This window comes from Pezoporus occidentalis, unplaced genomic scaffold, assembly GCF_034315485.1.
Source record: "Pezoporus occidentalis ecotype Australia unplaced genomic scaffold, CSIRO_AGI_Poc_V1 ctg73, whole genome shotgun sequence".
NCBI lineage: Eukaryota > Metazoa > Chordata > Aves > Psittaciformes > Psittacidae > Pezoporus > Pezoporus occidentalis.
This window is the reverse complement of record NW_026916082.1, coordinates 2653207-2666138: the sequence shown is the minus strand read 5'-3', so window position 1 is coordinate 2666138 and position 12932 is coordinate 2653207.

The following is a 12932-nucleotide window of genomic DNA, read 5'->3' as shown; positions in this document are numbered from 1 at the left end:
GATCTTGCTAATGGCTGGATCTGATATTTTGAGTTAGCTTTAGGACTGGAACAATGACCAGCAGCTCAGTTAGCAGTGGACAAAATAGCGTAAGACATAACATTGACTCATTAGTTCTTTGTCTCATGCAATCCCAGCACCTTTATACACCACAGACAATGGACAGTTGTCATATTATAGAAATGTTATTGTCATTTGCGTCAGAAGATAACTGTGTATCTGAAAATGGTGACTGAAAACAAGTAGGAGAAAGCAGAAAGATCAGCCTGTTTCTCTTCAAGACCAGTGGTTCTCAGGCTGAGCAAAACACTGCAGGTAGAAATATCCTTTGGCTAAAAATGCTGTGGGCTCAGAGAGAGCTCAAGAGGAGACTGGTGAGGTACTTAGAAAAGAAACCCTTTCAGGGTTACACAAACATCATCCCTCAGAAAGTTCTAAGCTAATAATAGCTGGAGGCAGGCAGGGCACTAGAAAGCAAGTATCTCACAGACTTGCCTTCTTCCTTCTCTTTTGTCAGCTTTTTCTTACAGCCACTGTTGGAAAGGAAGGCTTTGGGCTAGGTGGTGCCTTATTTTGGCCCTGGATGACCATTCCTGCCTCCTGATGACACACAGACTTCCCAGTATGAGGATCAGTGCCTTCTTCCCAAATAATCACAGGCACATTCCACAGCTTCCTCGTCTTGAAGGATTTGTGAGAAAGATCTGAGACATGTTTCCTGCACTCTGTTGTAGAAGATGAGGTCAAGACAAAAGAACTCAAAAATTGCTGAAGATACTGAAGGTGCTGAAATCAAAGACTTGCTCTCCTCTTTTCAATAGCAACCTTTAAACAGACTTGAGCTATCATTTATAAACTAAGTTTCCTGAGGTAGAGGGGTATATATTTTTCTTGGGTCTAATAAAGTTTGCAGATTGCAGCATAAATTGTTTTGAAAGGTTTCATTGCATTTGAAATTGTGTTTTTTCTTCCATTGCTGAACAAAATATTCCTTAGAGAAATGTCACCCAACTTTAGCAGAGATCATAACTCACAGGAGAGACCTATAGAGTAATTTCCATTGGGATCAATACAGCTCTGAACAGTTGCCTGCAGTTGAAGTAACATTGCCAAATGTATCTTCAGTGCTTTACAAATGGCAAAACATATAGCTGCTTACCAGAGCAAGAAAGGTGATTCAGCAATGGATTCTGTCCATGGAGAATCAAAAGGAAAAGAAATCAGGTGGACCTTTATTTGACAATGTGGATTAAGCAGCCTGTGTCTTGGCAATATCACTGCCTGGAGCAAAGGCAGCAGCTGACAGTCAGGATGTTTACTTTCTACACACCACTGGCCTAGGGCCAGCTTGATCTCCACCTTTGATTCACACCACTAAAGTGTTTTGCTCTTCATATTAAAATTTGAAGCCTTCATTTTCCCTAGCATTAAAAAACTAAAATCCAAGGAGGTGCATTCATGTCCCTAGAGACAGTGTAATTCTACTCTAGTTTGATATTTGCTAATGCATTGAGGTCATTAATATTTCATGGTGGTTCCATTTCTGCATGCACACAAAGCTTGGCTTTAATGAACTCCTCCTGTTTCCCAGGAGGCCTTTGGAAGCAGAGATGGCTTCCCCTAATGAAATGGCCTGGGCTCTTTGTTTTGAAGTTGTTTACATAGTTAATAGCCCCTTAAGGGGAAACAGCAAAATAGAAGCCTGTATGTAGAAGCTGCTCCACAGAGTACACAAGTCACTTGAACAAACAAATCATTGAGTTGTGAAGGGTTTGGGTATGGTTTTTGGGTTTCAATTATTTTTTTTTTCCAGCTAAATGTTGATCTCTACAAAGATAAACAAAGATCTGCCTGGAAGGATGGGAAAAGTGAGAGAAGAGACCAAGAGGGATACCATCCATCCTACAGGCCATTTGTTCCTTTTAATCAGAGAAACTTCTGATAAAAACCAGACCATTTCTCTTTGCTCCAAAGTCTTGAAAGAACATAATTTAGGACAATAATCCTGGTTTGGATAATCTGGGGGAGCGCTAAATCCGGTGTTTATGATCAGACCAGCACTCCTTATCTTCTGTTTCTGGGAATAAACTTCAGCATCTCAGACAGTCTCTTGTCATTAAGTCCTGTTACTTCTAATGCAGGTGTCAGTAAAACTGAAATATAAGTTTCTGGCCATGACAGACAGCAGTGGCCCAGCCTTTTGTCTCCTTTTATCTGCATCTAACTCATCAAGCCTTTTTCCAGACAAATTCAGAAGAAGGAGTTCAAATAGCGAAGGAAGATGTGTAACATCATATAACTGCGGTTTCTGATAGTTACCATGGTGGTTGTTAAAACTACAGAATAAATGAGTGGTCTATTATTTCTGAGACTGAAGCTCAATAAAAGCAAACCAAAACAACACCGCAAACAGACAAAAATCCCAAGGAGGCATTCAAATTGTCATGTGTACAACTCACCTGACACAGTCCTGATATTATAATTTCAAACTGAAATATGCTTAGAGCAAAATGATCCAAATTCCCAGTGTCACAAGGCTGATAGTAAAATGTCTAGAAAAACAGCAGGCTTCTGATGAACAGCTGAATATTTGTGTTTTTAAAAGAGAAGCAGCAGAGGGGAAGTGGAGTGGGCCCAAGCTGCCTGCACAGAGAACAGTGTCTGGGAGCAAAAGAGGAAATGGGCAGGCAGGAGTGAAGACAGCGAGACACATTCCCTCAAAATTAGAGAGGAGGTGGGCTGTTTTTCAAGATAGCTAAGCTCTCATATATTTTAACCACTCCTATGTAGCCTACCCCTGGTGCTAGAGGGGTTCGTTTAAAATTCCCAGCTGATGTGGCACAGATTTTCTGATTACCTCAGACAACTGGAGGCCAAAAGACCAAGAATTCTTTTACCAGGGGCCCCGAGGTACCCCTGCAAGGAACTGCAAATAGATTTCAAAAGTAACAAATTCACATCTTTATTCAAAATATGATTTTTTGGCAATGCAGTGTGGGGGAAAAAGTAGGGCAAGAATAGACAGACAAGATGCTTCTTTCTTCAGCCCATAGGGCCAGCAGAAGGTAAGGGTTCTTCACAAGCGCTGCATGTGCTCTACCATATCAGTCACTGGAAATGAGGCTCTGGTTTCTGATTTGGAGTTTTCTTTTCTGCTTGTCATGCAATCAGCTTCTGCAGGCAGGTTCAAATGGTGCGTGCACCTTGCTTGGCTTAACTGGGAATGAACTGGAACAACTGCAGAGATTTTGGATTCAGCCAGTGCTTTCCAGATGGTTGGCTGGGCAGGCGGATGAGGCATGGACTGAGGAGTCATGCCATTTTAAATCATTTTACTTGTAGGTTTTGACCTAAACTAGCAGGAAAAGGTAATTCTCCCTGACACAGACAAGCCTGGATGGCATTTTCTAAGCTCTGGCATAATTTTCTGCCTGGTTGACACCTAATCATGCCAAAAGAATGGTGAGTGGCTTCTGTTTCATGACTCTCAGCTCAAGCTGCCACATCATACCTTCAGTTTGCCCCACCCTCTCTTAGCCAGCCTCTCTAGTGCTTTGATTCTAAGGGTAGCCATATGATGCTATTTTGTCTTCTCTGGAGGTTTCAGTGAATTTTGGTAAATCAGTGCCTATCACTTCAGTTTTACAGCCAGTGCCACTGCTGTACCAGGTTGATCCAGAACAGAATCCTGCAACTCAAACCACAGATGAATGCTGCCCACTGTTGTATCTATTTTTCTTGCCATGTGGTTTGCAGAACTGCTCTCACCCGTAGAGTTTATGAGCCTGTTCTAAAAGAAATCAGGGATACCAGCTCCCCATTTAACACATTCCTGGGTACACTGAGAAGATGGGCCTCCATCTTTCTCTGCCAAAGTGGTGGGTCTCTGTCATCTGCCCATGGGAAGGGGTAGGGATGGCATAAATCAGCATAGGTCTGCTAGGAGTCACCGTGACTAGCTGGCATCAAAGCAGCCATATTTCTATGCAGCATCTTTCAGCAAAATTTCATTCATCTGCTCTTTCTACATGGCCTACACATCTGTGGGATCACTGTAATTGTTTTCAGCTAGCAGGGAGTTCAGCTAAAGCTGGCTTAGTCAAAATGCTATCAGAGTACAAGAACACAACTTCATGGAGCCTATAAGTTCACCAACACTAGATGGTCACCAAGCCAGTTATTACAAAAGCCCATGTAGCCCATCCTCCTGTAGCACCTCCACTGAAAACAGGAAGAGGGAAAGGAAAAGAAGGGAAGGGAATGGAAAAGAAGGAAATGTAAAAGGAAAATATGAATGAAAACAATATTTTTCTTAATACCTACTTATCTTTCTATTTCTTCATTTTCTATAGTTCTAAACAGCACACAAGGACACAGGACCTTTTGTGAGGGTCTTTCATAAGATTTTTTACCTTACAAAAGAAGAAATATCCCAGATTGCAGGAAGTATTGTGCACAGGTACTGTCTAATTAGCACTAACTGAACAATAGTAAAGACTGCTACATTTTAATCAGAAACCAAGACTTTACAGCAGAAAACTTTTAATTATGGGGAAAGCTCGTAAGTCATGGCTTGCAGGTTACACCTGCATACATTAAGTAACTAAAGAGCGCAGTCTGTTCTGTTAGGTAATGAACCACATTTTTCCCTCTGCTTGGGGAAGGAAAAAAAAGATCAACTTTTAAAGTATGAAATGAGCATTTACTGAAGGGAAAACGAGGAATAAGTCTTCCATTCACACACCAGATGTTCCCATTAAACAATCATTTTCAAGGAAGCTCAGATCATGTGGAAGGAGTTCAGAAGGGGGAGAAAGAGAGAAAAAAGTTAACTTGTAAAATAAGGGCAGCTGCTGAAAAGATCATCCTCAGTTTTGGCCTAGTACATGTCAATCCAGCACTGTGAGGGGTAAAAGCCAGGGCTGGCATAAATCAGTGCAGTTCTCTGAAAATCAGTGTGAGTGACTGGCGTGAGAGCACTACGCTGATTTACACCACCCTCCCAGTCCTGCAGCTTCAGCGGCTGATGGACTGTGACCTTCTTCTTGAATACTTCAGGGATCTGCTACCACCAGCACATTTTCTAGTAGCAGAAATGGCATGAGTGAGATTTTTTCAGTATTTTCCTATGCATACTTAAAAAAAAACTCTTTAAGTGTGTGCACAGGTCTTGGAAATGAAGATATTTAAGAGCTCAGAGCAAAGCAGACACCTCTACAAATTCCTCATAGTCCTTGTCCTGTTGTTAAAAATAACACTGACTAGCATCGGTTTATTGTATATATCTTTTTCATACTTGGGGCATAGGTAGGACAGTTGTATTAACTTCAGCTTCATTTATGTCAGGGCATAGGCTGAAAACACCTTTGTTTCATTTGCAGCAGCAACCTGGTTCAGAAGAGATTGCTCCTGTGCTATTTGCCTTCAGTAATTGATCATCTGCCTGATTCAGCCTTGCTGTTCAACCAGCTAAAGCACAAACCACACTTCCTCAGCTACCTTTTACACAGCACCACTTCATAATTTAGGGAGAAAAAAGGGTATTCAAATCACAGAAAATTTTATTTCCCTTTGGGCCTCTCACAATCTGTTTATTGCAATAGGGAAGTCAAAGGCTACATGGGCTGTAACCTTCTTTTGTGGACTTTACAGCAGCAAGAGGGGGCAAAATTTACAAGTATTATGGTTTGGGGAAGGCAAACACAAAACCAGCATTCACTGAAATGCCAAGGACAAGAAAGACATACATGAAGGCCGTTCATGTTTTCTAAAAAAGCATTTCTTACCATTACCACACCTAATTGGATCCATTTAATCTGAAATGGCAACAACCATGTCACTGTTTTTTCTTTCCTTTGTTAGTTTATCATTATTTTATCCAGCTTTCTGGAACTTCAGTGCAGATTTTAATTACAGTTCTCCTCTCCCAAGCTCCTCTCGGTTCAACTTTTCACCACATGCCCTTGGCAAATTAGAGCTCAGCCCTGCTCAAATTGCAGCAGTTCATTTTCCCATCAAAGGTGTATTGTTGCAGAATGATGTTCAGATCAGTGCAGATCATCTAGCACTGTCCTTGTTATAGAGCAAGACAAAGATTGGTGGGTACCCAGCCACTTGCACAGGCAGAAAAATGCACTTGTGGGTCGCTATAGGAAAGAAAGAGAACTTCAGGATTTGTCTCCTGTCTGTTGTACATTTGAGGCCCCTTGGTGTGAACTGGTTCTTTTAATGCATCATCTTTTAAAAGATCAGGAAAGAGCTAAGCCCAAGTGTGTCACATATAAAATCAGCCAAGACTCATGCCATCAAGACACACTAGGAAATTCAGGACACCCACAAGCCCTTCTTACTTTCCCTTCTCAGTGAGTTTGGGGTTGATGCAACCATTTACACCCTGGTGCGCTGCCCACAGCAAGGCTGGGCCATATCCTCCATGCCAACCAACTCAGCCTGTCTGCCACAGGGCTGCCATCCTCATGCGACTGACTGGAGCCCTGTGCAGGACCTGAACACAGCTCTGTGTATTTTCCATCATGCAGATTGTTGGGGTGTAGAGCCTCCAGACATCTGCCTCAAGCCAGCATGCATCCTGCAAGGACATGTCTTGCCTGTGCACATTAGACATACCAAACTCGCTTTAAATCACCTTTCTCTGCACTCCAAGTGTTACTGTGGCAGCAAAGATCTCCCTGGCACCCACAAAATGAAATCAGGCAGGGTACGCCATCATCCTGCGCTGAGCACTGCAGCTTACTACTATGCCCATGGCCATTTTAAAGCTGGGCACCTGAAGAGCAGCCAACAATGTGGAAAGCCATGAGCTGGTGTAGCAGAACTGTAAAAACCAAGAGCGACTCTCCGAACAAGCACTAGGAACCAGAGCAAGAAAATGTCACTTGTTCTCCCAGTACTCATGGGGCAGCACAATACAGATTTTACGGATCACATCTCATCTCCTTTTCTCCTGTTCAAGTTGCTTGACAATGGCAATGGAGAGCACATTGCTTTAAAAAAAAATCTGCTACAGCTTTTGCTGTCAAGTAGGTCTCTTAAGCCCCATGGGCAATGTTCTCAAATGACAAAGCTGCTCTCCTTTTTGGCAATGGTCTTTTATCAAGTGATACAGCAGCACATTTTCAATCATCTCCGTATCACAATAAAGAGACAAACCCTGTTAGCGTTGTTCTCCGAAAATCACAAAAAAATGCACTGGCTCAGTACACCTAGGGACTAGGTTGGGCTTTGAGCTTCCATGAACCTTGGCAGCAGCAGGAGAAGTGTAACTCAATCTTTTTAACTTGGTGATATGTATTCATGTCAGTGGCTTTAAGATAAGGAAAAGACTTTAGTTGAAGAATGAAACTTTTGATGAATAACCGAGAGTACAATGAATAATGTACAAATATTTCTTTCCTCTCAGTCAAAATGATTCCAGATCCTTTTTCATTTTAATCCCTGTCGTATTCTTCATTTCTAAAAAAAAATAAATAAATAAAAAAGAAAGAAAGAAATGAAAGGGGAAGAAAAAAACCTTATATTTTTAAAGGGCATTGGAGTTTTAAAAGAAGAACTTCTGAAAGAAGCCTTCTTGATTGCACTCAAAGATATTTTTATGGTTTTTATCTAACTGCTAAAATGGTCCTAATAATGGGTTACCATGCAAAACCTCAGCCTACTTGTTCGTGCTTTGCAGAAAACGTGGAATTTATACAAGAAGAATGTCTCTTTTTACCTGGGAGGTATTCTTCATCAAATAAAAAATGTAGCTGCTACAAGCATTTTCCTCCCTTGTAATTTCATTCTTAATTCTGTCCCTGATAAAAAATGATGAGAAAAACATATAATGGTAACACGGTTTCTAAAGTGAGGCAACAAAAGCAACAAGTGTAAACATCATTTGTTTGTTTTCCTACAGGATTGGGGGGGGGAAACAAGATAAATAGAGCATTAACTGAGAGTCCTGCCTATTTCTTCACAGGTTGCATGAAAGCCTGGCTTGAAAAAGATGCTTTCACCAGAAAGATCACTAAGCCACAGGCTGACACAGTAGGTGATAGGTTTTTAACCTTCAGTAGGAAGGGCAGTCACATCGCCTGGACCTTTTTGAACTTGAATTCTGTGAGAGTCGTACAAACTTGCAGGCCCTTCTCTACACCCAGGTTTTTTTTCTTACACCTTTGAATTAACAAGGGTGAATTCCACCTCCCTGCTAAACTGGCTTCATAGGTGAGAATTTCTGATCAGATAAGATGCTATTTGGAAGGCAGAGAAACTGCAGTCAGTATAATGAAGTCCAGAGCAATGACTGGTGCACACTGTGTGAGACCAGGCCCGTGCAGGAAAAAAACATTTAATTGTAGATCTCAGGGGGGACAAAGATACTGTCCGTGCTTGACCTAAATGCTACTGCACAGAGCTCAGAGCAAAGTCAAACTGACCTTCAGAAGTTTCTGGAGCAAACCAATTCCTACCATGCCCAGATTTCTGTGCCCTCTGATTTATCTGGTTCATGGAGGGCAGGCATATTGCAAAACATGTTATATGAAATTGCTGGAAGAAAGAATCAAGACAAAAGAAAAATGGTTTGCTGGAGCAAATGAGAGTACAAAAAAAACACTTACTGAATGGAGTTTTTCCTTTGTAAATGATCCTTTGTTTGAAGTTGGTCTCTGGAGGGGCAAAAATCTGTCAACACAGTATTCTTCTGAAATGAAGATGAGGACAACACATTTTAAAACACCACACATGGGAATAAAGCTCTGTTCTTCCAGGCGATCTGAGGATGAAGCAGGTCACTGTATTTGATTCACTGACTGCTGTCTCCTGTAATCATGTAATGTATGAGTGCACCATCCCAATTGCTGGTGACAGCTGGCCCAGGATCCTAACAATGGTTATTTCTTGCCATACAATAGAAAGATTTCCCACTGAATCACTTGAAACCTAACACTGGACGATTACTTTTCAAGGCCAGATTCATGCCTATTGAGTACCAAACTTATTGTCTGCCATAGCACCAAGTACTTCAGCTGAATTATGGTGAAGTGACCAAATAGTCCCATAGCTTTCCATCTTCATTGATTGAGGTGGCCTTGCCACTCTGCAGATGTGCTGGCAGGTCCCTAGGCCATCTGTTCACCCACCCACCTCAGAAAACAAAAAAGGCTTTTTGTATCACATAAAAGTGGGAGAACAGGTAGCACTGCTATTACCCAAGTTAAGGGAGTATTGGAGGCATGGAAATCGAGAAGCCAGTCTCCTAAAACATCCTTGTCAGTGGGAAGCAGAGAGAAAAAATCTTTTCTTGTGAATAGTGTCTTAAACAATTACTCTCTTCTCCGGCGTAATTTTTAGAAAAATCCTCTCTCTCTATACGTGTTTGTGTGTGTGTACAAGAATAAGCCTATCTAATTTTCTCCATGCGAGAAGCCACCCAAGAGCTAGGCTGGTGTAGGCTGGATTTGAGAAGTTGTATTTCCCCATGCTGGGGAAAAAAAGAAGTGTTCAGGCAGAAAATACAGAATCGTGCCAAGTGGAAGTGGATAACTGACTGACACTAAAATATTAATTGTCTTCTTTTTAACGAAAGGTTCTGGAACATCAGAGGAGGAACAAACGGATCTGTAACAGAACCATAAGGCAAAGGAAGGGCAAAGAGGCAATAATGTTTTTGTGGAAAGAGGGTGCTCCATTTTCTGTTTTGAAAAAAGTCAGTTGTTTTCTAGGTAAATATATGAAAACACAAGGACTTAGTAAAACAGAAGGAAGTAAAAAATGTTAAGAGAGGACTGTATCTTTGCTCTTATGCTACTGTTTTTTACCATCACTTCTTTCCCTGAAGTTCCCAAAGCAACCATCTCTACATCACCATGGATGTAGACACAATGCAAACTTTCTGTGCGTGGAGATACATGGCTGTACTTAGGGTCAGACTGTGCTTCAGACAGCATCGCCACTGCTGAAGTAAGACAGGAAAAGGAACAGGCAGAGTACCTGAAAGTCACATTTTAAATCAGTAGCGGAGCTAGGACCTTATGAAGGTCTCTACAATGCCAAACCAGCTCCCTACACACACAAATGCACTTCCCACTTCCCAAGGTCACTGTGCTGAGAATCCTGGGCATTTTCATCCAAAAGTGTGCTCAAGTGAGATTTATATCCCAAAGAGAGACATTCAGCTTGCTCCCCAAACTTTTCAATGGTGTTTTGATCCAAAGTTTTTAGACTGTATTAAGGTTTAGGGTGTTGATTTATTACCATTCTTTTTCCTTGTCACAGCTTTCACAGATTTATGAGGTTAAAGAGCATGAAGCTAATTAAATAATCTGACTAGTTGAACATCTGTTGAAACATAATAATAACTTTTGAAGCCAACGTTTCTGACTAGCTATTAATTCTGATTTAAAATTAGAGAGGGAAAAAAACAAACCCACAACAAAACCAAACACACACGCAAAAAAAAACAAAACAAAAACCAGCAAAACAAAAACCTTAGTACCATTCTGAGTAAACCTTCAGTCCCCTTTGAAGTGTTTTCCACCTTCAAGATCTTCCTCTCCATTGACCCATGTGTCCCTTTTAGGCTTCCTTGCAGTCAGAGTTCCTAGTACAAGCCAAGTGGTGTTTAAGGGAGGTTCAATCCAGTTTGCAGATTGTTGGTGTAGAGCAGCTACAACTAGAAATTCAGACTCAAACATGTTGGAGCTTAAAACCGCTTGCAGCAATTCACCTTATTCAAACCAGAAATTAATGCATGACCTTAGATTACTGCTTTAAGTAGATCAAAATATCCATTTAAGTGAGGAACGAAGCCTTTTCTTCAGTTCCATCTTGCCATCCATCCCCATAGACCATATAAAGGACATTTGAGGAGCTGGCTCAGGAGTTCCTAAGCCCAGAAACATCAACCATACTGACATACAGGAGCTTGGTTCCTCTCCTAGCATAGTCTGCCCTAATTTGCTTAGGCTGCTTTGTGTTCACACCTTGTTCTCAAAATAATTTTGCCTAAAATCTACCAATAGAATAGATAAAAAAATAAGTCAGATCAATTCCCTCCCACTACTTGGGATCAGTTAATGTTTGGAGGCTGATGGAAATATCTTGAATGAATAAATAATTTGCAGCAGTTCTTAAACCCTCCTCCTATATAAAGTGTGGGGGTTGTGCACCTTGTGTGAGTGTTCATGTAGAGTGGGAGTGTGTCCCAAGGCCTAAAGGAGTTAATGACAGACCACAGTGAATGTGCCCACTGATGTCAAAAACTGTCTCCACGCTCTCCTGCACTGAAGCCACGGGAGTGCATGCTCGTCATTTCTGTGACTTTTCCTTTTAGAAATGGACGAATTGTTCATTCTGTAGATATTATTCATATTGTAAATTGTTCATAGCCCCAAAGTGCAATGGGTAGAGAGGGATGAAGCTTATGCTGAAACTATGATGTGTAAACTACAAAAGGAAGCAAAGTTTTATAGAAAGTTAAAGAGAAAAATCCCTCAGCATCTTATAAGACAGTTCAGATCTCCAGCAGCCTGTAGAGTGGAACTGACAGCAACATTTCAAGGTTAAAAAAAAGATTAAAAACACAGTCTCACAGGTATTTCTAACAATATCTCAGATTATTCTAAGTGAAGGCAATATTATTAGGCAGTAAGGTTGAGAGCTGCAAATGGATTTAAATGCTTGAGCTTGCCTACAATAAGTTTTAGGCACTTTACATGCTATGGAGTAATGCTCTTGAGGTAACCAGCTCCTTCTGCTGGTAACAATGTCTGTCTCTGAGCACTGCAGTGGCATGTTGTGGCTCTTGATCCTTCTGCATCTTTGTGGACTATCAGGAGACCCAGAACCACTCTGAAATGATGGGGTGTGTGCATGTTGGGACACTATAAATGCAGCCAAACATGTCTAGATCTGCCAACAAGACATGCTGCCCAGCCTGACTTTGCCTTATCTCAGTTTTCAGATTGTCTTACTTTCATTTTCACCACTTCTTCTCCTACTTGAAACTACTCAAATTTCCCTGGCTTCTCTGAGGGTCTTTTCAGGGGACCTGATTTCTAAAAGACAAGGACAGGTAGCTACATCTCTTGTCTTAGCCCAGGCAATTGCCTTAGTCAGTTCTTGATGGCCATTTAAATAGGTCTCTGTAAAAGCTTATCCTTGCCTCCTATCCCAGGTAATTATTTTAACTCATTCACTCAGCATAAAGTCCAATTAATATCAAGGAAAGAAGAGTGAATCCCATGACCTGACAAATATTGCATGTCATTTCATAATGACATCTTCCTGCCTTTTCTCCATTGACCTCTTCAGGCCCATTTTCCTTACATTCTGCACCAGGAGCTGCATCTTTTCTGCAGCGCCAGTGCAGCCCTTTGAATACCCTTACATGCAACCCTGAGTTGAGTTCTGGAAATGGCCTACAAATCCTGTCTGAACTGTTACTCTCCTACAAGGAACCTCAGTGCTGAACACTGGGCCTTCACTAGCAAAACAACTGCTTAGAACCTGAATTTCAAGGCTGAGCCTCAGGATGTGTGAGTAGAGATGACCACATCATTTATGTAATGGATGTGCTCCATTTCCTGTTCATTTGATTGATCCAGCCTGAGAATTCAGAAATTTCCCTTGCTAAAATTACTAAATGATTAACCATCCATATCCCTCTCACTGTGCATGCTGGTCAGCCAGCCCAGTCCACCTCTGTTCTTTCTCGCTCTGTTTCGTACCAGGTTTTCAGTTTTTCTCTCCTTTTTGCCTTCCAGGTTCATGTAACTAACACAGGATTTTTGAAAGCCCACATCCTTGTAACATTTCAATTTCACTTAATAAACATCCTTCTCCTTCCTCCTCACCATGTTTCTGTATGTGTTTTTTTATAATTACTGTATTACAATCTCCCCTAAATTTTGGCCTGAAAACTGTTTGGC